Source organism: Eurosta solidaginis, chromosome X, assembly GCF_040869045.1.
Source record: "Eurosta solidaginis isolate ZX-2024a chromosome X, ASM4086904v1, whole genome shotgun sequence".
Classification (NCBI taxonomy): domain Eukaryota; kingdom Metazoa; phylum Arthropoda; class Insecta; order Diptera; family Tephritidae; genus Eurosta; species Eurosta solidaginis.
The window spans coordinates 62,504,892-62,526,847 of record NC_090324.1 but is presented as its reverse complement, the minus strand read 5'-3'; positions in this window follow the sequence as shown (position 1 = coordinate 62,526,847).

The window sequence follows — 21,956 nt, the reverse complement described above, 5'->3', positions numbered from 1 at the left end:
TTTTACTACGGTTATTACTGGAATTTTTATTAGTATTCGATGTGGTTGTTACTTTAAAATTTTACACGCTTCTACCGATATTTCTTTTAGGTCTTTGATATCTATGCGTGACAATGCGTCTGCTACATAATTGTCTTTTCCTGCGATATACTCCACCTCGAAATCATATTCTTACAAATCTTATCTGATTGTAGTTAATTTTGATGAAGGATTTTTCATCGAAAATAGGAATGTTAAGGGTCTGTGGTCTGTTTTGACCAAACATTTTCTGCCGTAAACGTATGGTCTAAAATATGGCATGGCCCAATGAATGGCCGCTAATTCTTTTTCAATTGTTGCTCTATTAATTTCTCCTTTTGTAAATGATCTTGATGAGTAGGCAATTGGTAATTGCCTTCCTTCGTACTCTTGACTCAAAACTGAAACGCTAATTCTTTTTCAATTGTTGCTCTATTAATTTCTCCTTTTGTAAATGATCTTGATGAGTAGGCAATTGGTAATTGCCTTCCTTCGTACTCTTGACTCAAAACTGAACCACAAGCATAGCTGTCGACGACGATGAATAAAAGGCCGGTGGATCCACATGAGGATTCACCAACCATTAAAGCGGCTAGCTTACTGGCTGGTCGACGTATTAATTCGGATGCGGTTCGAACCACAGCACTCCGTACTTGGCCGTCTTTCGCAGTGAATACCTCCGTCACCCGACCTCGCATCCACTTGCTTCGTGGTACAGTGTGATCACATATAATCACTAATTGCCTCGGTTTTAAAGGCGTTGCCTGATCTCTCCATTTAGATCGTCGTAAAAGTTGAGGCAAGTATTCGGTGGTCAATCTCTTCCACAGTCGATCTTTTATATTTTGCGATATTCGCCATTGTTTTCGAAGGCATACATGCTCGTCGTTTATACTAGGAGTTTGCGTTGAGTTGAGGCATCCTAACAGAAAGTGGTTGGGTGTCAAGGGCTCCTCGTCTTGTGGCGTTACAGGCAGTTCAGTTAGCGGGCGGCTGTTTACGATGTTTTCGGCTTCTATCAGTACGCTTCTGAACGTTTCCACTCGCGGATTTTCTTCCTTTAAGACCCGTTGTAATAACCTTTTGATACATTGTACGAGGCGCTCCCAGCAACCTCCTGCTGATGGGTTAGATGGACAATTGAAAACCCACTGAATATTTTGGCGAGACATTTCCTGACCAATAAGATTAAAGTCAATTAAACGGTTTTCTTCATTAAGTTCTTTTTGGGCTCCCACGAAATTAGTACCGTTGTCGCTTCTAATCTTCACTGGCACTCCTCGGCGGTTGACAAAATTTCTAAAGGTAATAATAAATGCGTCAGTCGATAGATCTTCCGCTATTTCTAAGTGTAAGCTCGTGTTGTCAGGCACGTAAATATTGCAACCCATCGCTTCTCCATTCTTCGACCAATTGCAACAAAAAATGGGCCACAATAGTCGACACCGGCGTAAGAAAATGGGCGAACGTATAGTGTAAGGCGATCTGTTGGCAACTGACCCATGAGTGGTGTAACTGGCTTCGCATTGTTGTAAATGTACACTGGACACTCCCTCTTGATGGATTTCAACACGGCACTTAGGCGTGGAACCCAAAATTTTTGGCGTGTTTCATTTATTGCCAGACGATCATTTTGGTGATGCAGCTTACTATGGTATTGCTGGACGATTAGACGCGTGATATGGTGATTTTGTGGCAGAATTACAGAACGACGCGCGGAAAGAGGTAAACAATAGGCGGCATCAATTCTACCGTTGACCTTATACAAACCATCATCGTCTAAAAACGGCGTTAGCTGATATATGGTTGATGACTTCGATATTGACTTCTTCGTTTTAATGGTATGCATTTCTTCGGCGATTCGGTGATTCGGTTTGAACTTGACGTAAAATAATTTTTTCCACATCGGCAAATTCCATGACGTTTAATTCCCCCTCGTGACGAATATCACATCTAGTGTTTTTAGCGAACCTTATTACCCAGGCCAGAACTCTGGTGAGCTTTAAATATAAAGAAAAATTACAAAGTTTGATTGGATACTCCCCTTGGTTTGTAAGCATGACTCTTTTAGGTGCTTCCTCCACGACACATTGTTCTGACATCGATTCGCATGTTTCTCGCGGCCAGCGTGCTTCTTCTTCATAGAGAAAGGATGGACAATTCAGCCATCTTGACCGTGTACCATACTGAAATGTTGTAGACGTTCTCGTTGCTTCGTCTGCTACGTTAAGCGCTGTAGGAACCCATCGCCATTGATCCGATGTTGTCGTACTTAAAATCTCAGCTATGCGGAGTGCGACAAACTGTTTGTTCGTTCTGCTAGTTGAACGAATCCACAATATGACAGTTTTTGAATTGCTCCAAAATGTTGTATCATTGATGCGAAAGTCATGACATTGGACCAATGATTCTTTTAGGCGACACCCCAAAACTGCGGCTTGTAGCTCTAAACATGGTATTATCATACCCTTGACTGGTGTGCATCTTGCTTTGGCCGAAACCAGCGTAACATCGACTTCGTTCCCTCGTTTTATTCGGAGATATCCGACGGCGGCATATGCCGAGGAATTTGCATCCACAAAAATATGTAATTGAATATCATCAGCAACAGACAATAATGCAGAATAACAGCGCGGTACCGTGAAATTCTTCACCGACTGAAAATTTTCGCACCATGTCTTCCATTGTTGTGCCAAGTCTTGAGGTACTACCTCATCCCACTCAATTTCTAGTCGCCATAATGTCTGAACTAACAGCTTCAAAAATATGGTGATGTTTGCCAGAAGTCCGAATGGGTCATAAATTGACATAGATATGCCTAACAATTCTCGCTTTGTTAGCGTTCGCGTGCCATTCAGAACATCCCGGGAGATTTTGCAAAACTGAAATTGAAATTCAAGAGCATCATTAGTGGTATTCCAATACATACCAAGCACCTTTTCAGTTTTTGTATTGCGATCCATTTTGACGAGTTCCGAGTTACTATCTAAATTTTCCCCATTTAATTTGTATTGAACCTCTTTATTGTTACATATAAAATTGCGTAATTTAAAACCCTGGGTGGGATTTATTTTAATGGCTTCTTTTGTGATATTTAGAGCTTCATTGGCGCTATCAAAGCTTATGACCAGATCGTCAACTTATGTGTTAGCTATGACAGCATGGCTACCACCTGGCATGGCGGTCTCAAATTTAGCGGCGTTGACGTTCTTTATATAATCGGCGCAGCAAGGTGAACAAATAGCTCCAAATATCATCGACGACACTACATAGGTAGAGATTGGTTCGTTTAACTTATCATCTCGCCACAAAAAACGTTGAGAATCTTGATCTTTATCAATTATTCGTACCTGAGAGAACATCTCTTGTATATCTCCGGCTGCTACAACAATACCTTGGCGAAATTTATGGATGATCGGTATAAGCGGTTGCGCTTGTTCTGGGCCCTTCAGTAGTGCGGATTTTAACGATGTAGAACTTGTAACGGTGGCTGCGTCAAAGACAATACGCAGTTTTCCCGGAGATACAATGTTTTGGGATTTTCAATAGCAGCTTCATCTTGTGTCAGCTTTCTGGCATACCCCTTTTCTATATATTTGGCGATTTCCTTTTTATAATTCTCAGCATAAACGGCATCCTTATGCATTCTACACTCAGTACTCACTGCTTCGCCATTGCATAACTCGACGGGAGTTCGGAAAAATCTTGTCTCCAAAGCAATCCTACTTAATACCTCTGGCCGATGTTTTTTGTGGTTTCTAACAACATTTTCCTGGCTCGTTGATTTTCTTCCGATTCCAATACGATTTTGGTACTCCGGACTCCAAAGCTCTCATTTGGAAAATACTCCTCCATTAAATTTTTTAATGTTTTATATGATTCCGACTTACGTATATGAAGCACCCTGGGCATGTCAACGCTTTCTTATTGGTGTATACCACCCAACCCAACTTAGTTTGCGCTGCTACTGGTTGATCATGTCCGACTTCGACGACTTTGTTGGACAAACACAAATGACAATTGTCCAAACCCAACAGTAAGACTGGTTCGACATCTTCATAGTTCTCGATAGGCAAAGATTTTAAATGATTAAACTTACTTTTTCCAAATGATTGCTTTGGCAAATGGAGACCATTTATCGTATGGACGTTTTTCAGTGAGTGTGTATGGCGACTATTTACTTCTCCTATTTCTAGAGACACTTTCCTGGAGCTTTCTGTTGTCTGGCTGTCACCGTACCATTGAAGAGTGAGAGGCATGACACGACCTCGTAGACCTAACGGTGTTGCGACATCTTCTTCCAAAAGCGACACTGATGACCCTTCATCGAACATCGCATAGACAGACATTTTTCCTCGAAGACCTGACAATGTAACTGGGACAACTTTAAAAAGACTGTTTACCTGGTCCTTTCGACAATTCAAATTCGTTCCTGGTCGGAGGACGACGTAGAGGATGATCCTATATCCTTGTGCAACATCTTATGATGCATACGTTTGCAACCGTTGATGGAACATTGCTTGCGCCGACGGCAATTTAAAAGGCTATGACCTTTTACCAGGCATCCAAAACAAAGGCGATGTTGTTTAACCAATGACCCACTTGTTGACAAGGTCGAAAGACTGAAATCTTCGGCATTCTGGCAAAGTTTGAGCTTCGTTGCATGAAGGACATTCCAGTTGCTCCTGGTTGCTATGAAGAACTCTGCGAGCCGACCCTCCATTTGAACCGGTCTGACGATTAGTTTGTGCGTTATATCGCGGCTGTGGTAATGTTTGTAGGCTAGAACGCAGAGAACTGTTACTAACCCCGGGCATAGTCTCATCTACTTTTGCCAAATCGCTCAACCAATTCGAAAATACGTCAACAGTGGGGAAACGGGAAACATTTGCGGCATACTTACTCCATTAAAATTGTTTTGATGAAGGAAGCTTAGAACCAATTGTTCCAGCAACAGGGGTTTCATAAGATGGTGCTCACATTTGGCTGACTTGAAAGACGCTGAAATATAGGCGACACGATTCGAAAATTGTAATATCTGCTAAAGTTGGCTATCGCTAATGGCAGGAAACTTCTGCAATTGGCAGCGTATCAGCTAGTCCTGGCGTCCAAAGTTAAATTCAAGTTTCTTCATAACTTTTGGGACGTCATTAGGATATATTAGCATTGACGTTACTGATCGATTTGCCTTACCTTGAAGTGCTTTCTGCAGTCGCATTAAATTCTGTCGGTTGTTGTAGGAGAACTGGGCTGTGCTGACGTTGAAGTTCGCTAAAAATAGAGGCCTAACCTCTGGATTGCCATCGAAGGTAGGTAGTGGGTGTAATTTTACGGCGGAACTCTCTACCAGCCACATTGGATTTGATGACGACGATGCTTGTAACTCCGCTGGTGGTATTGCTATTTGCGGTGCTGTCAGTAGAGGCTGTGAAAAATTGGTATATGTACCCGCAGTTGGAACGACATTACTAGCCTCTTCCTCGAACCGCTGTCGAAGCTGCTGCACCTCTATTTGACTACGACTCGTTTCGTTTCGAAGTTCTTCTATAGAGTCTCGAAGCGATGCAATGCTTGCCACCAAAGATGCCAGCGTTTCGTTTGCGCCACACGACGGTGTGTATGCTGCGGTGCACTCACCTATGTTCACTGCCGTAGTTTCTCCATCGGACCCGGTGTCGCTATCGTTCGCTTGACCGGAAGTAGTTCTTACTTTCTGACGAGTGTTCATATTAACAAGCCAATTAAAAAAAAAACAATGAAGATTTCTGAGGAAATTAGTGCCGAACAGTTGCCTAAACCTTTATATGTTAGCCTATATTTATACTGCCGACTGCCTTGACACCTTACACCTGTAACGCTGAAAAAACTCCTAGTATAAAACGAACAATTTGTTTAATGTAATTGGAACAACAATCGATTAATGGCGAAATTCCAACAGGTTCTGAATCAAATTTACTGGCTTTGTAACTTACGACTTTATGACACTGACCAATTTATTATTTACTCATTGCAGTAACTTAGACGTCCAATGATGACTATGACCAGATTGACGGAGAACACCAAACACCAAATAAACGAAAACGTTGACTATGACCAATTGACGGAGCACAATGACGTTGACATCAAATAAACGGTGACGTTGACTTTTACCACTTGACGGAGATTTGCACAGATTGCCACCAAATAAACGAACGTTGACTATGATCACTTGACGGAGAACAATCACGTTGACACCAAATAAACGATAACGTTGACTTTGACCACTTGACGGAGATTTGCCCAGATTACCACCAAATAAACGAACGTTGACTATGATCACTTGACGGAGAACAATCACGTTGACACCAATTAACGATGACGTTGACTTTGACCACTTGACGGAGATTTGCCCAGGTTACCACCAAATAAAGGAACGTTGACTATGATCACTTGACGGAGAACAATCACGTTGACACCAAATAAACGATGACGTTGACTTTGCCCACTTGACGGAGATTTGACCAGATTACCACCAAATAAACGAACGTTGACTATGATCACTTGACGGAGAACAATCACGTTGACACCAATTAACGATGACGTTGACTTTGACCACTTGACGGAGAACAATTACGTTGACACCAAATAAACGATGACGTTGACTTTGACCACTAGACGGAGATTTGCCCAGATTACCACCAAATAAACGAACGTTGACTATGATCACTTGACGGAGAACAATCACGTTGACACCAAATAAACGATGACGTTGACTTTGACCACTTGACGGTGAACAATGACGTTGACTTTGAGCACTTGACGGAGAACAATGACGTTGACACCAAATAAGCGATGACGTTGACTATGACTTGACGGAGAACACCAAACACCAAATAAACGATGACGTTGACTTTGACCACTTGACGAAGAACAATGACGTTGACACCAAATAACGATGGCGTTGACTATGACTTGACGGAGAACACCAAGCACCAAATAAACGATGACGTTGACTTTGACCACTTGACGGAGAACGATGACGTTGACACCAAATAAGCGATGGCGTTGACTATGACTTGACGGAGATTTGCACAAATTATAAACGATTACGTTGACTATGATCGCTTAACAGAGATTTGCACAATTATAAACGATGACGTCGACTATGGCCACACCAAATAAATGATGACGTTGACTCTAAATAACGATTACGTTGACACCAAATTAAAGGGAGAACTGCTTAATTTTAAATTTAGGCCAGTCCCAATGATGACAACAAGTCGCAGTTCACGTTCACAAATAATTTGTTGCATTAATTTTTTTTTAAATTTACCGTGACGATTTGATCGAGTGCAAGGGCAATTTTTTTAAACTTTTATGTCGACGACGATGAATAAAAGGCGAGAGGTTTTTAATATGCATTTAAATTACGTTTAATTAAACACGATACAATTTAAAATAACATATAACAAATTTAAAGATAAATTAATTGACATGACGCGCTAAAAAAATTGCTGCCTTTGCTGGTCACTCGATTCGTCTTCTTTTCGATAACTGTGCTGCTGTTCAATTTGGTCCCTGTATAAATAGAATTGTGTGCACAATGAAAGAACAGCAAAATCATACGATTATGCCGCTATGCATTGAAATTGCAGTAATGCTCAAAGCAATAAACAACATTAGCATGTATTTGTTATTGTATGGTTTTCTATGTTGGAAAGTGCACCGTAACTTGTATTAAAATAACTGAGCAAACCCAGCAGACAATTAGATTAGCTCAGTAGCCCAATAATATATTTTAATTTGCGTTGTTTGCTAAATTTATTATGAAATGACAATAGCCGCTAGCTTCTGTTGTTATACAAAATTGTTTACTGAAATCTGGATATTGTAGAATATTAGGACTTATTAACGCAGTTTTCAAATAGTCAAACGATTTTTTACAGGAGATATGGCATCCATCTAAGGGACTAGCTCATGAGCGTGATGTGCCACACTTCCACGGATAGCACGAAAACTGACTAGACAGTAGTTAGATACGGACGAACATATTGCCTCCACCGAACCTTCGCCCAAGGCAGCACCAAACATACCAGGACATATATATTCAAGTTCAGTTAACTTATTTTCAAACGTTAAGTTAGATATTTTCTTTAAATTTTTGGTTTTATTTACTTATATTTATATATCTTTCTTGTTGGTTTCATTTATTTTTTTTTTGATTATTTCCTAATCATTAAGATTATTCTTAAAAATTGTTCAGACTACTTTGTTTGGAATTGTTCAAATTTTTTAATATTCTTTTTTCTTTTGGTTTTTTAGTTGCATTTTTTTGATTTTCGACCCTTTTTTTTGTTCTTTACATCCATACATTACCGGATATTCCTCTTATTATTATTTTTTTTTGCAATTTTGCACGCAAATATAGGGGTTAAATTAATTTCTTTTTTTTTTATTTATTTTAATTAATTTCAATACTTGAATTTACGAAATTGAATTTTTTTATATTCATTTACCTTGCTTTCATATTTTTTTTTTTTATATATTAATAAATATTTGTTTATTTTTTTTATTATTAGAACTTTCAGTTTCCCCTACATTAATTTTATCCTTGCTTGCTCGATTTTTTTATACTGTTTGCATCCTTGGTTATTTTCAAATATAGACATACATTTTTTTTTTTGAATCAACTTTCCTTATTTGATTTGTGGTTTTTATAATTTTGTACTTTTCGGGGTTTTGCTCTGGTGGAGATCCGTTTTCTAAGATAGTGAACCGGGGTATACTATGGTGTTTGAAAATATAATTCTTTTCTCTTCGGTTAAAATGTTTTTTTTTTGCGTACCGACAGTGAATGTCGAAGAAGGAGAAAGAGGCCGATAATAGAGTTGTTGGGGGATTGGGTATCCTCGACTCCGATAGGCGTCTAACTTGGAGCCGTTCGGTTTTTAACCAAATTGGCACCGGTATATCGAGGCCCGTTGACTTTGTCCCTACGGACTATTTTAATAGGTGCGCGTTGCGGATTTTTGGATCTTTTGGCCCTGATCGCCCGCTGAGGGTCTCTGTCGCGAACGGGGTGTCATTTCACGAGTTGGATAGTAGTTTAAATTTCTCCCAAAAAATCAATTTGATGTGCCAAACGGTCGATAGGGAACACGTAGGTGCCCAGGCGCGTGATGTCCCTGCGCAGAACGCGTAATCAACGAATTTCGGCACCAGCCTTAATGCTTCTCAAAGCCAAATCGCCCAAAATGAAAATAATGTCGAACAGCTGAGCCGAATGATGGCACAAAAAAACGTCTTGGTGGCGCAAATGGCGAATGGGGTGATGAGCGTTAAGACCAGTGTCGATAACCTTGGTGGCCGCTTAGCAGATATTGAAACGTCTGCGCAAGCGCCTGTACATCGGTCCGCTTTGGCATCTACGCCAGAGCATCATAGCCGGGGATGGGAACGCAAAGCGCATCAATGAGCCAAGCGCATCAATCAGTCATAGTACCGGGCGAGATGCCAGCGGTCCTCCCAGGTGGAAGAAGCTTGACCTTGAGGAGTGGCACATCAAATTCGATGGTACCAGTTAAGGTATAAGCGTAGAAAGCTTTATCTTTCTGGTGGAGAGGATGCGCGAGCAGCATAACATTTCCTTCTACCAGCTTTTCACGGTCTTTCATTGTCTGGTTTCCGGCGGTGCCTTGAAATGGTATTGGCGGGTCCTTGAGGACCATGCAGAGGAGCCCGACTTCGGCTCCCCCGAGCTGAAGGCCGAGCTCCTGACCCACCTCAAGTCCAGCTGTGAAATAATCCATGATATAATGGGGAGGAAACAGCTGCCCGCGGAAGCTTTCGACGACTTTTATGCCGAAGTCCACAATATTACATTCCGTTTGCGGAAGAGGATCCCCGAAAAGGAGTTGGTTGGCATCATCAGGGGCAACCTTAAAGCGTACCTGGCCATAAAAATGGACTTGTTGGCGGAGCTCAAGTCGGAATGCAAGAGAGCCGAAAAACTTATTAAAGAGAACAAAAGTAGGCCGATAGTCGTAAATAAAATCGAGTTTGAACAGCCAGAGGAATTAGGAGGTCGGGAGATTGAAGCTTTTAGTAGGAAATCCCAACCTCAATCCCAATACCAATCCCAATACCAGTCCAACACCAAGCACAATCCCAATCTCAACTCCAGCACCAAACTCCTGCCAATCCCAATAGTATTCGTCCTTCTGTCAATACGTCCGCGTCCAATACCACTGTCAACTATATTTGTGCTTCTCCCTTCCACTTAATGTTGTGTTTTTCATGCGATATGCCAGTAGATTACTTTGTGAAAAACCCGGAAGAAGCACAAAAACCAAATAAATGTTCGTCCTCGTTCCACAATATGGTCTGTTTTGCTTGTGTTAGTGATTCGTCCTTTTGTGTAATAGGAAGAAAATAAATTTTGATTTTTGGCGACCTTTAAATTTAACATTTATTTCTTCAAACTGGCTCTAGGTTATACTATGTTCAAACAGAAAAATAAATTGAGGAAATTTCGATTTGAATTGAGTGCTGTTCATACAACTCGATTTAGCTTACACAATAGTAATTTGATAGCTGGTTGGCTCATCTCTACAGCAAGAAGATACCTTTGTTCAGACTGTCAAAATGTGCGTGTTGGTATTAGGCGAATGAAATGGAATGAAAACATAAAACTTTGAAATTTTTGTGTGTTGTAAGAAAATGTGTTCAATGTTTTGGTTTCATTTTGAGTTTGCCATCTTCTTTTGACAATACCTACTCCAGTGAAATGAAAGACATAAAATCAGCTGATGAGATGAGCCAACCATATAGTTCAGCCATGCGCAACTGACGTTGAAATCTACTCAATAAACACACTTTACAAGGTTGTATTTGCAGTTTGAAACAATTTATTACGCAATTTTTTTTCAATTGGCAATTTATTATTACAATTTATTATATGATAAATTGCGTAATAAATTGCCCAAATAGTATAAATTGCCAATTTGTATATATATGTATGTATAAACATATTAGCATTACTGCAAACATACATAACTGAGTTCAGATGTTAGGTGGGCAGCGTCTGTTCGAGATGCTGTTGTTGAACTGATTTTCGCCAGTCAAGTAAGTGGCGGTAGATGTGTGCACACATTTCAAAGTCTTTCTTGTAGTTCAATCTTTTGTTCTCGTCCGTTATATGGAGCATCTCCAAAGTAAAGCGTTTGTTGTAATGCTGTTCTTGCTGTAGTATGCTCACAGCGTCAAAGTCTGGTTTATGTCCGCTCTCCGCACAGTGGGTCGCAAGTGCTGTTTTATGTGTATTGCTTGATTGTAAATACTTGATGTCGGATCGGTGCCCTGCTATTCTTGTTTTTAACTTATTTTTCGTTGTGCCAACATATTCTTTCGCACAAATGTTATCTCCATCTCCTGCACATGGTATCTTGTATACAATATTGTTTTTCTCCATCGTTTCTAATTTACTTTTCATATTTTTGAAAAATATTTGGTTTGTGTATGGTACCCTTATGATGCATGTTTATCAACCTACGTATTACCCCGGACGGAATATCGTTCATCTTGAGAATGTGCTCGATATGTTTTTTATTCTCAGGGTGAAAATTTGAATCACTAGTATCTAAAACTCGCCGGATAAAATTTTTCGCTGTATTAAAAATCATACTTTTCGGATGTTTAGATAAATAATTTAAAATACGTCCTGAAGATGTAGGCTTTTGGTACCAATCTACTTTAATTTTATTGCTTATTTTACATACCAAGGAATCTAAAAATAGTAATTTGCCGTCTTTTTCCAACTCCATCTTGAATTGTATGTCTTTGTGGTATGAATTTAGCAAATCTAAGGTTTCGTCCAGTTTATCCTCCTTTACTAATGAAAACACATCGTCTACGTATTTACTAAGTAGTATCGTGTTCTTTACTACTTTTCCTAAAATTTCTTCCATTACAATGTCGGCGACAATCGGTGATGCCGGAGATCCCATTGGAAGGCCCTTTAATTGCGTATATATTCGTTCCTCGTACTTAAAATATCTATTTTCACAAATACAAAACGTCACTATTTTCATAAAAAGATTTTTAGGCATATCCGTATATTGTTTAATCTCCTCCCATTTCGCCCGAATTGTCTGTATAGCAAAGTCTGTTGGTATACTTGGAAATAGTGATATAACATCAAACGATACAAATTTAATTTTTAAATTTAAAGGTCGCCAAAAATCAAAATTTGTTATAAATACGGAAGGCACGCCGTAAGGGTAGACACTCAACGAAGATGGTTTACGCCAAGCTGAAGAGTAACTACAACAACACAATAAGAAATCGCATCAACAGGTTCAACACACAATCCCTACAGATAGCCAAGCTACGGTCTAGTATTAAGTTTTTATTACAGTGCAGAAAATCCAAAATTATACCTAAGTTCATACAAAATACGACCAAACTTGACTACATATTTACCGTCGATAACTATATACCGAAACATACCAAACACACACTGGACAGACATATACACTTATTTCACAGTAACATACTAAGCACACTAATAAAATATAAACATGATCTTCTAAAGGAAAAGGAAAAACGAATTATGTATACAAAGGAGAAACTAGGCCAATATATGGAAAAGGATGACGTCACAGCTTTATTTGAAAGCGAACAGCGGCTTACACGCAAAAAAGCTACAAAATGTAAAAACACACAAAAATTAAAGTTTGAAAAACTGCGAGACGAGAGAAATGCACAAATATTAGGAACCAACAAAAACAAACATTGGTTGGTAAACAAAACAAATACGGAATTCCCACCTGATGTGGAGGCGCTGCTAGCGAAAGGGCCAAAGTTTTGTTTACCAATAACAAAAGAAGAATTCCCGCTCTTCAAATGCATTGTGGATGGTGAGGAATTGGTACAGAGCGTAGAGAACAAAGAAGAACAGGAATCCGCGAGAACGAAAATATCATTGCTTATAAAAGAGTCGATGACAAAGCGAAGAGGTGACAAAACAGATATGGCCATCAAAGATACAGTGCAGCGAACGCGAAGATTGCTGAACAAAAATAAAGAAATTGTAATTTTAAATGCCGACAAGGGAAACGTGACCGTCGCTATGGAGAAAACAGATTATAGGTTAAGAATGGACAACATATTGAATGATATGTCAATATATCGAATTTTACGCCAGGATCCGACACTAAGATTACAGACCAAAAACAACCAATTAGCAGAAAAATTACATAAATTAGGTCTTATAACAAAAACAGAAAAATATAAAATGACCAAGCACACAGCTATTCCACCCCGAATGTACGGTTTACCAAAAGTTCACAAGGAAAATATGCCGTTAAGACCCATTTGTTCCATGATAAATGCTCCGTCCTATAATTTATGTCAGTACTTGACTAATATTTTAAAAAAACTTGACGATTAAATCGGTGTTCAATGTTAAAAGTGCAATAGAATTTAAGGACAAAGTCAATGACAACTATATATGTGATGATGAGCTTTTTGTATCGTTTGATGTTATATCACTATTTCCAAATATACCAACAGACTTTGCTATACAGACGATTCGGGCGAAATTGGAGGAGATTAAACAATATACGGATATGCCTAAAAATCTTTTTATGGAAATAGTGACGTTTTGTATTTGTGAAAATATATATTTTAAGTACGAGGAACGAATATATACGCAATTAAAGGGTCTTCCAATGGGATCTCCGGCATCACCGATTGTCGCCGACATTGTAATGGAAGAAATTTTAGGAAAAGTAGTAAAGAACACGATACTACTTAGTAAATACGTAGACGATGTGTTTGCATTAGTAAAGGAGGATAAACTGGACGAAACCTTATATTTGCTAAATTCATACCACAAAGACATACAATTCAAGATGGAGTTGAAAAAAGATGGCAAATTACCAATTTCAGATTCCTTGGTATGTAAAATAAGCAATAAAATTAAAGTAGATTGGTACCAAAAGCCTACATCTTCAGGACGTATTTTAAATTATTTATCTAAACATCCCAAAAGTATGATTTTTAATACAGCGAAAAATTTTAGCCGGCGAGTTTTAGATACTAGTGATTCAATTTTTCACCCTGAGAATAAAAAACATATCGAGACCATTCTCAAGATGAACGATATTCCGTCCGGGGTAATACGTAGGTTGATAAACACGCATCATAAGGGTACCAAATCAAAAATCTAAGGTAAAAAACCGATCACATATAAATCTATTATATATATACCTGTCTATTCCGAAATATTACTTACTTAATTGGCGCTTAACCGTCTAAACGGTTACGGCCGTCCAACAAGGCGCGCCAGTCGCTCCTTCGCTCCGCCAACCGGCGCCAATTGGTCCCACCAAGGGAGTTTAAATCGTTTTCCACCTGGTCCTTCCAACGGAGTGGGGGCCGCCATCTACCTCTGCTTCCATAGGCGGGTTTCGATAGAAACACTTTCTTGGCCGGAGCATCATCTTTCATTCGCATAACATGGCCTAGCCAGCGCAGCCGCTGCGTTTTAATTCGCTGGACTATGTTGATGTCTGCGTATAGCTCGTACAGCTCGAAATATTACAATGCTCAAATATTTACGATAAAGAAAGAATCGCAATTGCACACAAACCGGCGTACACAAACCAAATATTTTTCAAGGATATGAAAAGTTAATTAGAAACGATGGAGAAAAACAATATTGTATACAAGATACCATGTGCAGGAGACGGAGATAACATTTGTGCGAAAGAATATGTTGGCACAACGAAAAATAAGTTAAAAACAAGAATAGCAGGACACCGATCCGACAAAAATGTTTACAATCAAGCAATACACATAAAACAGCACTTGCGGCCCACTGTGCGGAGAGCGGACATAAACCAGACTTTGACGCTGTGAGCATACTACAGCAAGAAAAGCATTACAACAAACGCTTTATTTTAGAGATGCTCCACATAATAGACACGGACGAGAACAAAAGACTGAACTACAAGAAAGACTCTGAAATGTGTGCACACATCTACCGCCACTTACTTGACTGGAGAAAATCAGTTCAACAACAGCATCTCGAACAGACTCTGCCCACCTAACATCTGAACTCATGTATGTATATTTGCAGTAATGCTAATATGTTTATACATACATATATATACATTTTCCTGTGATAAATTGTGTAAAATAAAGTGTTTATTTATTTATTATTCTAGTCCTCGATGACGATCTCCGTTGGAGATGGAAATATATTGGAACAAAAGCAACAACAACTTGTTTAATTTACTGACCTAGAGCCAGTTTGAAGAAATAATTGGAAGAAAATAAATTTTAAGAAAATGCGTGAGAAGAAAAGATATTTTAAGCGGCTGAAAAATAAAATAATTGCCACTATAGTGACCGTAAAAGGGATAATAAATTTTTTGCAAAAACTAGAAAAAGATGCCATGAGGTCCTGGCTCTCCTGGACTCAGGGACGAGCGCCAGCTGCTTAGGAAAGGACTCAGTTGCACTTCTTCGGGGAAAGGAAACCTTGATCATGCCAATCAAGGGCCAAAATATCCGGAACGCGAACGGGGAAGAAACCGCCGTGGTAGGGGTAATAAAATTAGCTGTGGTATGGGATAACTCCACTAGGGATTTAGAATTTTTAGTTGTTCCAGACCTTCAACAAGAAGTCTATCTAGGCATAGATTTTTGGAAAGAATTTGGTATGATTATGGTGAGCAAGGGTGTAAGTGCCAGTGTGGCGGAGCTCGTGCCCGCCGAGGGTTACTTGTCCTTCGACGTGGTGCAACATGTTTGAACTCCGGATCTAGAGGCGATGTTGGAGCCCGCGAAAGCCCAGTTCCCGTCCTTCGCGGTATTAGGGTTAGGTCAGACTGACAAGGAAGAGCATGTCATCGAGGTAACCGATGAGAATCTGCCAGTAAAACAGGGCCATTTCCCGATTTCACCAGCTATTCAAAAATTAATTTATGCCGAGTGGGGTCGTATGATAAGCTTGGGAGTGATCGGAGAGTCCAACAGTAGTTGGAGCTCACCCGTATTAAAGGCACTAAAAACCGTTTATGCCTAGACGCTAGGAAGGTCAACGAAAGGACGATAAAGGACGCATACCTATACCCCATATTGATGGAATATTGAGCCGACTAAAAACACGAGATATATTTCCGCAATCGGCTTGAAAGAGCGTTCTGGCAGATTCCCCTCGAGAAGAAGTCCCGCGAAAAGACTGCCTTCACTGCCCCTGGGCGACCACTATACCAACTCACGGTCATGCCTTTCGGGTTGTGCAATGCAGCACAACGAATATGTCGTTTCATGGACAAGGTCATTCCAAACGCTTTACGTGAATGTGTTTTTGTTAATTTGGATGATTTGTTAGTGTGTTATGAAGATTTTATGTCCCGTATGTGTCTGTTGGAAAAGGTCGCTCGGTGTCTTCGCGAGGCAAAGTTGTCGATTAATGTAGAAAAGAGTAAGTTTTGTTTTAAGGAGGTACGATATTTAGGTACGTAGTCGGGGATGGTTGTATAAGGACAGATGCCAATAAATTGGTGGCTGTGAGGGACTTTCCAGTTCGGAAAACCCCGAATCAACTACGACGGTTCCTGGGCATGTCGGGCTGGTACCGACGTTTCATACAGGACTATGCGACAATTGCAGCTCCGCTGCACGACTGCCTCAAGAAAGAGAAAATCAAAAAGTTTGCAATGACGGACGAGGCAACAAAATCATTTGAAATTTTAAAGCAGGGTTTGGTTTCTGCACCCGGGCTCACACAGCTTGACTTTAGTCGTCGTTTTTATATTCAATGTGATGCATCAACTGACGGAGTGGGAGGGGTTTTGTTTCAACTGGACGATGACCAAAATGAAATACCGATTGCCTACGTTTCCGCAAAACTTAATAGGGCGCAGAAAAACTATAGCATTACTGAACTTGAATGCTACGCAGCGATCGTGAGTGTGAAGAGATTCCGACCTTACGTGGAGAGAACCCCGTTCACCATCATAACTGATCAGGTCAGCCTCAAATGGCTCATGAATCAGAAAGATATTTCTGTGAGGCGGGCAAGGTGGAGTTTGAAATTCCAGGGTTATGATTTCGATATCCAACATCGAAAAGGTGCACAAAACGTGATTCCTGACACACTCTCACGAATGTACATGGACGAAATACAGACGAATGACAGAGCCATAGAAGTGTGTCTCGAGTCACCGTGCTTCGAGTAGGAGGAGTATACGGAGTTGAAAAAGACGGCTACCGAGAACAAAGACAAGTTACCGGATTTGTGTTTATCGGACGGTTACGTTTACAAACGGTAGAGGCGTCTCAAAGCTCACCGTCCGCTGGTTATGGTGGCATCCACAAAACATTATCTCGACTACGTCACAAATACTACTGGCCAGGAATGGTCACCGATGTATACGCTCACGTAAAAGACTGCGAAACTAGGAAAACTAACAAAACTCAAAACGTTTTCAAACAACCCATGATGGGAAAACAAAAGCTCACAAAGCGACCTTTCCAACGTTTGTTTATTGATTTTATGGGTCCCTATACACATCCTGGTGATGGAATGTGTATGTCTTTATATGTTTAGACCTTTTTTCAAAGTTCGTATTCTTAAAACCAATGAAAAGGGCAACTTCAGCTCAGGTAGTAAAGTTTTTAGATGTTTTTGGCGTGCCAGAATACGTGCATTCGGCAATGGAAAACAGTTTGTTTCTGAGATGTTCGGTAATTTTTATAGAAATATGGCACAAAACATGTATAAACCGCCTTCTACTCTCCTCAGGGTAACACTGCAGAGAGGGTAAACCGATCTGTCCTACAGATCATTAGATCATTTATAAAAGAGAATCAGAAAAATTGGGACAAATGTGTCAGTGCAGCGTTACACATTCAACCATCAACATATCGCCATACTACGCTACTTTCGGTATGCCTATGATACAGCATGCTGCATCATACGAGCTATACCGAAAGCTGGCAGCTGTAAAAGATGTGGATTACGAGGTAGAGGCTCCAAGTGATAAACTGCAACTTATTCGAAACAAAATTATGAAAGAGCTGAAGTGGGCCCATGAAAGAAGCCAAAAGGTTTTCGAGACTAGAAGTAGGGACGTCACGTTGAAAATAGGACATGCCACTTGTGCCGAAACACAAACAATAATAGTGAGCTGAAAATTTATTTTCATAATGTATCTGGTATGAGAGCCAAGTCTGAATTGGTGTACAACTTTTGTGAGCAAATGAATTACGACATCTTTGTTTTCGTTGAAACATGGTTAAACAAGAGCTTTTTTGATGGTGAATTCTTCAACTCAAATTTGTTCACTGTATATCGTAAGATCGTGATGCTGAAAAAACTGGTTGCCTTCGAGGAGGTGGTGTTCTTATCGCCATTAAGCATCAATTGCAAGCGTCTTTAGTCCCACTTTCGAATGGTGACTCTTTAGTGGATCAGCTTTGTATACGTGTTAGCGGTTCCACACCGCAAGGCTCTTTACCGGGCAGCTCTTTTGAGTTATACAAGGCACACGCAGACAAAATTGCATCATTAGCTCTCAACAACGTTAAAGAGCACCATCTCTGCGTGCTTGGCGATTTTAATCTCTCTAATATTAATTTGTCAACCAGCATTTCTAATAAATACGGTCTCACGCCCAATAATGTCATCTCAAATCTGGAGTTGTATTTTATCGATAATGAACTTAGTCTTAACTTAATTCAAATTAATAAGTATTTTAATACTCTAAATAGATTATTGGATCTCATATTCATAAGTGACAATTTTTGTTGTGAAGCACTCACTAGTGCTTGAATCCAGTTACTTCTAAGGACAGTCATCATCTACCACTTGTCGTTGAGTTTAGTTTTTATCATTTTCTTCCGGTTACTACTGACAGTAAATTAATATTTAATTCTTGTTTGTGTGACTTTGCAAGTCTCAATGATTTTTTACTTGAAATAAATTGGGAGGAGCTACTTGGTGGACTTGATACTTCTGTTAGCTTTTCCACTTTTAAATCTATTTTATTCACCCAATGTTTGGATAGAATCCCCCTGCGGGTAAAAAGAGCGTACAAATTACCTTGGTACACTAAGGAATTAAAAAAACTCAAGAATCTTAAAAACAAATTCTTAAAAAATTTCAAAAGAATAAGAATAACATGTTTTTCAGTAAATATAAGTCGTACTTAAAGGATTTTAATATTTTGAATAAAACTCTTTATTCTGAGTATATGCGCAATATCGAGGGTAACATCAAATCGAATCCAAAATGTTTTCGGAAATATCTTAAGGACAAAAAGTGTTCCGCTAGTGTGCCTACCGGAGTTTTCCTGGATGATAACTCGGCGAAAACTCCAAATGAGGCTGCTAACTTATTTGCTGATTTTTTTAAATCCAATTTTCCTGTGGATGATAGTTATCAACCGCTCGATTTTTCGAATAGTCTGAACTCTGCCTTAAATTTCGGAGCTCTACATCTTTCTTCTGATGAAATTAGTGGAGCTATTAATAATCTTAAGTTTTCTTCTCAAACAGATTTAGACGGATTTTCTCCCATCTTATTGAAAAATTGTCCGGCCCTGGTTTATCCTCTCCAACTTATTTTCAACAAATCACTCTCCTCTGGGAATTTTATTGATGATTGGAATGTTACGTCTATTACGCCTATCTTCAAGAGTGGCAACAAAAATGATGTGCGTAACTACAGACCCATATCCAAACTGACCACTGTTTCCAAAATTTTTGAGCATGCAGTCTATGCTAAGTTGAGCTTTGCGGTTAAGTCCCTTATTTCTCCTTATCAGCATGGTTTCGTTGCGGAGAGGTTGACGATTTCTAGCCTTGCTGTTTTCAGTGAGTATTGCATTGAGTATTTTTCAGCTGATTCGCAGGTAGATTGTATCTACACTGACTTTTCGAAAGCCTTTGATAGGGTCTCCCATAGAGTAATAATTAATAAACTAGGATGCCTTGGTTTTCATTCTTCCTTTCTGTTATGGTTAAGTTCATATTTATCCAGCAGGCGGAGTGTTGTTACTGTTGATGGGGAGTCTTCTATTCCCTTTATTACCTCTTCAGGGGTACCACAGGGGAGTATACTAGGTCCATTATTATTTAATATTTTTATTAATGACATTAGCAATAGCTTTACATTTGCTAAATGTTTCCTTTACGCTGATGACCTAAAATTGTTTTCAATTATTAAGTCGCCTGATGATATATTGAAATTGCAAAATGACATTACCAAGCTACATCTGTGGTGTCTCAAGTCTCATCTGTCCTTAAATGCATCTAAATGCTTCCATGTGACCTATTCTAAGTCATCCAATATACCTAGCTCAAAATATAGTATTTGTAATTGTGAACTTCAATGTCTTAGTGAGATTAAGGACCTTGGGGTTATATTTCAATAATCATATTAGCCACGTTACCTCTAAATCTTACACAATGCTGGGTTTTGTTAGGCGCAATTCCGCGAAGTTCTGTGACCCTTATACTTTTAAAGCTCTCTATACTTCTTTTGTAAGGTCTCATTTAGAATATGCTGTCTTTATTTGGAGACCTAGTACTATGACGGCTATAAATAGACTAGAGAGAATACAAAAACGCTTTCTTAAGTATGCTCTTTGGACGATAAATTTTGAGGAGCCCATACCATCTTATACTGCTCGTCTTACACTGCTAAGTCTCAAATCTTTGGAGAGTCGAGCTCTATACTCTCCTTGTCCTTTGCTTTCAAAATTGTCAAGGGCCTAATTGACTGTCCATACTTATTAGAAAGGATTCGGTTTAATGTCCCTCAACGGTTTCTTCGTAATATGTCTCCTTTCTATGGGGTTAATACGAGAACGCTATATGCTCGTAATGTTCCCGTAAATCGTGCTTTAAGGGAGTTTAATTCACTAAGTGATGCTATCACTTTGGATTTTTCGATGCCAATTAATGCTTTTCTCGTGATGCTTAACTCATCCCTATAAGTGGTTTGATTTATACGCAAAATTAGTATGTAACCTATAAATTAGTTAAGTACATAGTCTGTAAGGATTGTATTCTAAAGACTCATAATTAAATAAAGAAATAAATAAACAAATAAAGAAACTTTAAGCAAAGTTCACAAATGGACAATTATAATGCCAAGCTAGCCCCGAATCCAATTAAATGTATAGTTTTATATGTAGTAGGGAATTCGATGTATGAACTTGGCGATAGCAGTGGGAAAAAGATCGGCGTATACCCCGCTAAAGAAATTTTTGCGTAAATAGTTCAACGTTTTTGCTTAGTGCTATTGCGCTGGTTCTATGTTATTTATTTATTAATTGACGCAGTTTATTTATTTATTTATTGATATATTCTATTTATTAATTTATTGACGTGTGTGATTATTTTATTAAACTATTTTTATTTTTCTTGAATTTTTTATTTATTTGATTAGTTTTGTATTTATTCAAATTATTTATTTATTTATTTATTTTACATATTTTTTTTCTAATTTACTATATGATCTGTGATATTTTATTTTATTTAATCCTTTTATTTCATCTTTTTTTATTACCAGTGATATTTTATTTTATAGTTTTTATTAAGCTTTATTATCTGTGATATTTTATTTACTATTAACTACGTAGAGTAGTATCCGTAATATAGGATTAAGTAGATTGAGTAATGGTATCAACCCAGTGTTAGTCTGTAGTTAACGGAATTAGGCAATGGCAGTGACGCTAGGCCCGGCATTGAGTCGTGGGTCGAGGCCACACGTTGGACGGGAAACGAAATGTTGCAGGCTGTGTTTCAATTTTTTGTGAATTTGTGAAGAGATTCCGACCTTACGTAGAGGGAACCCCGTTCACCATCATAACTGATCATGTCAGCCTCAAATGGCTCATGAATCAGAAAAATCTTTCTGGTAGGCTGGCAAGGTGGAG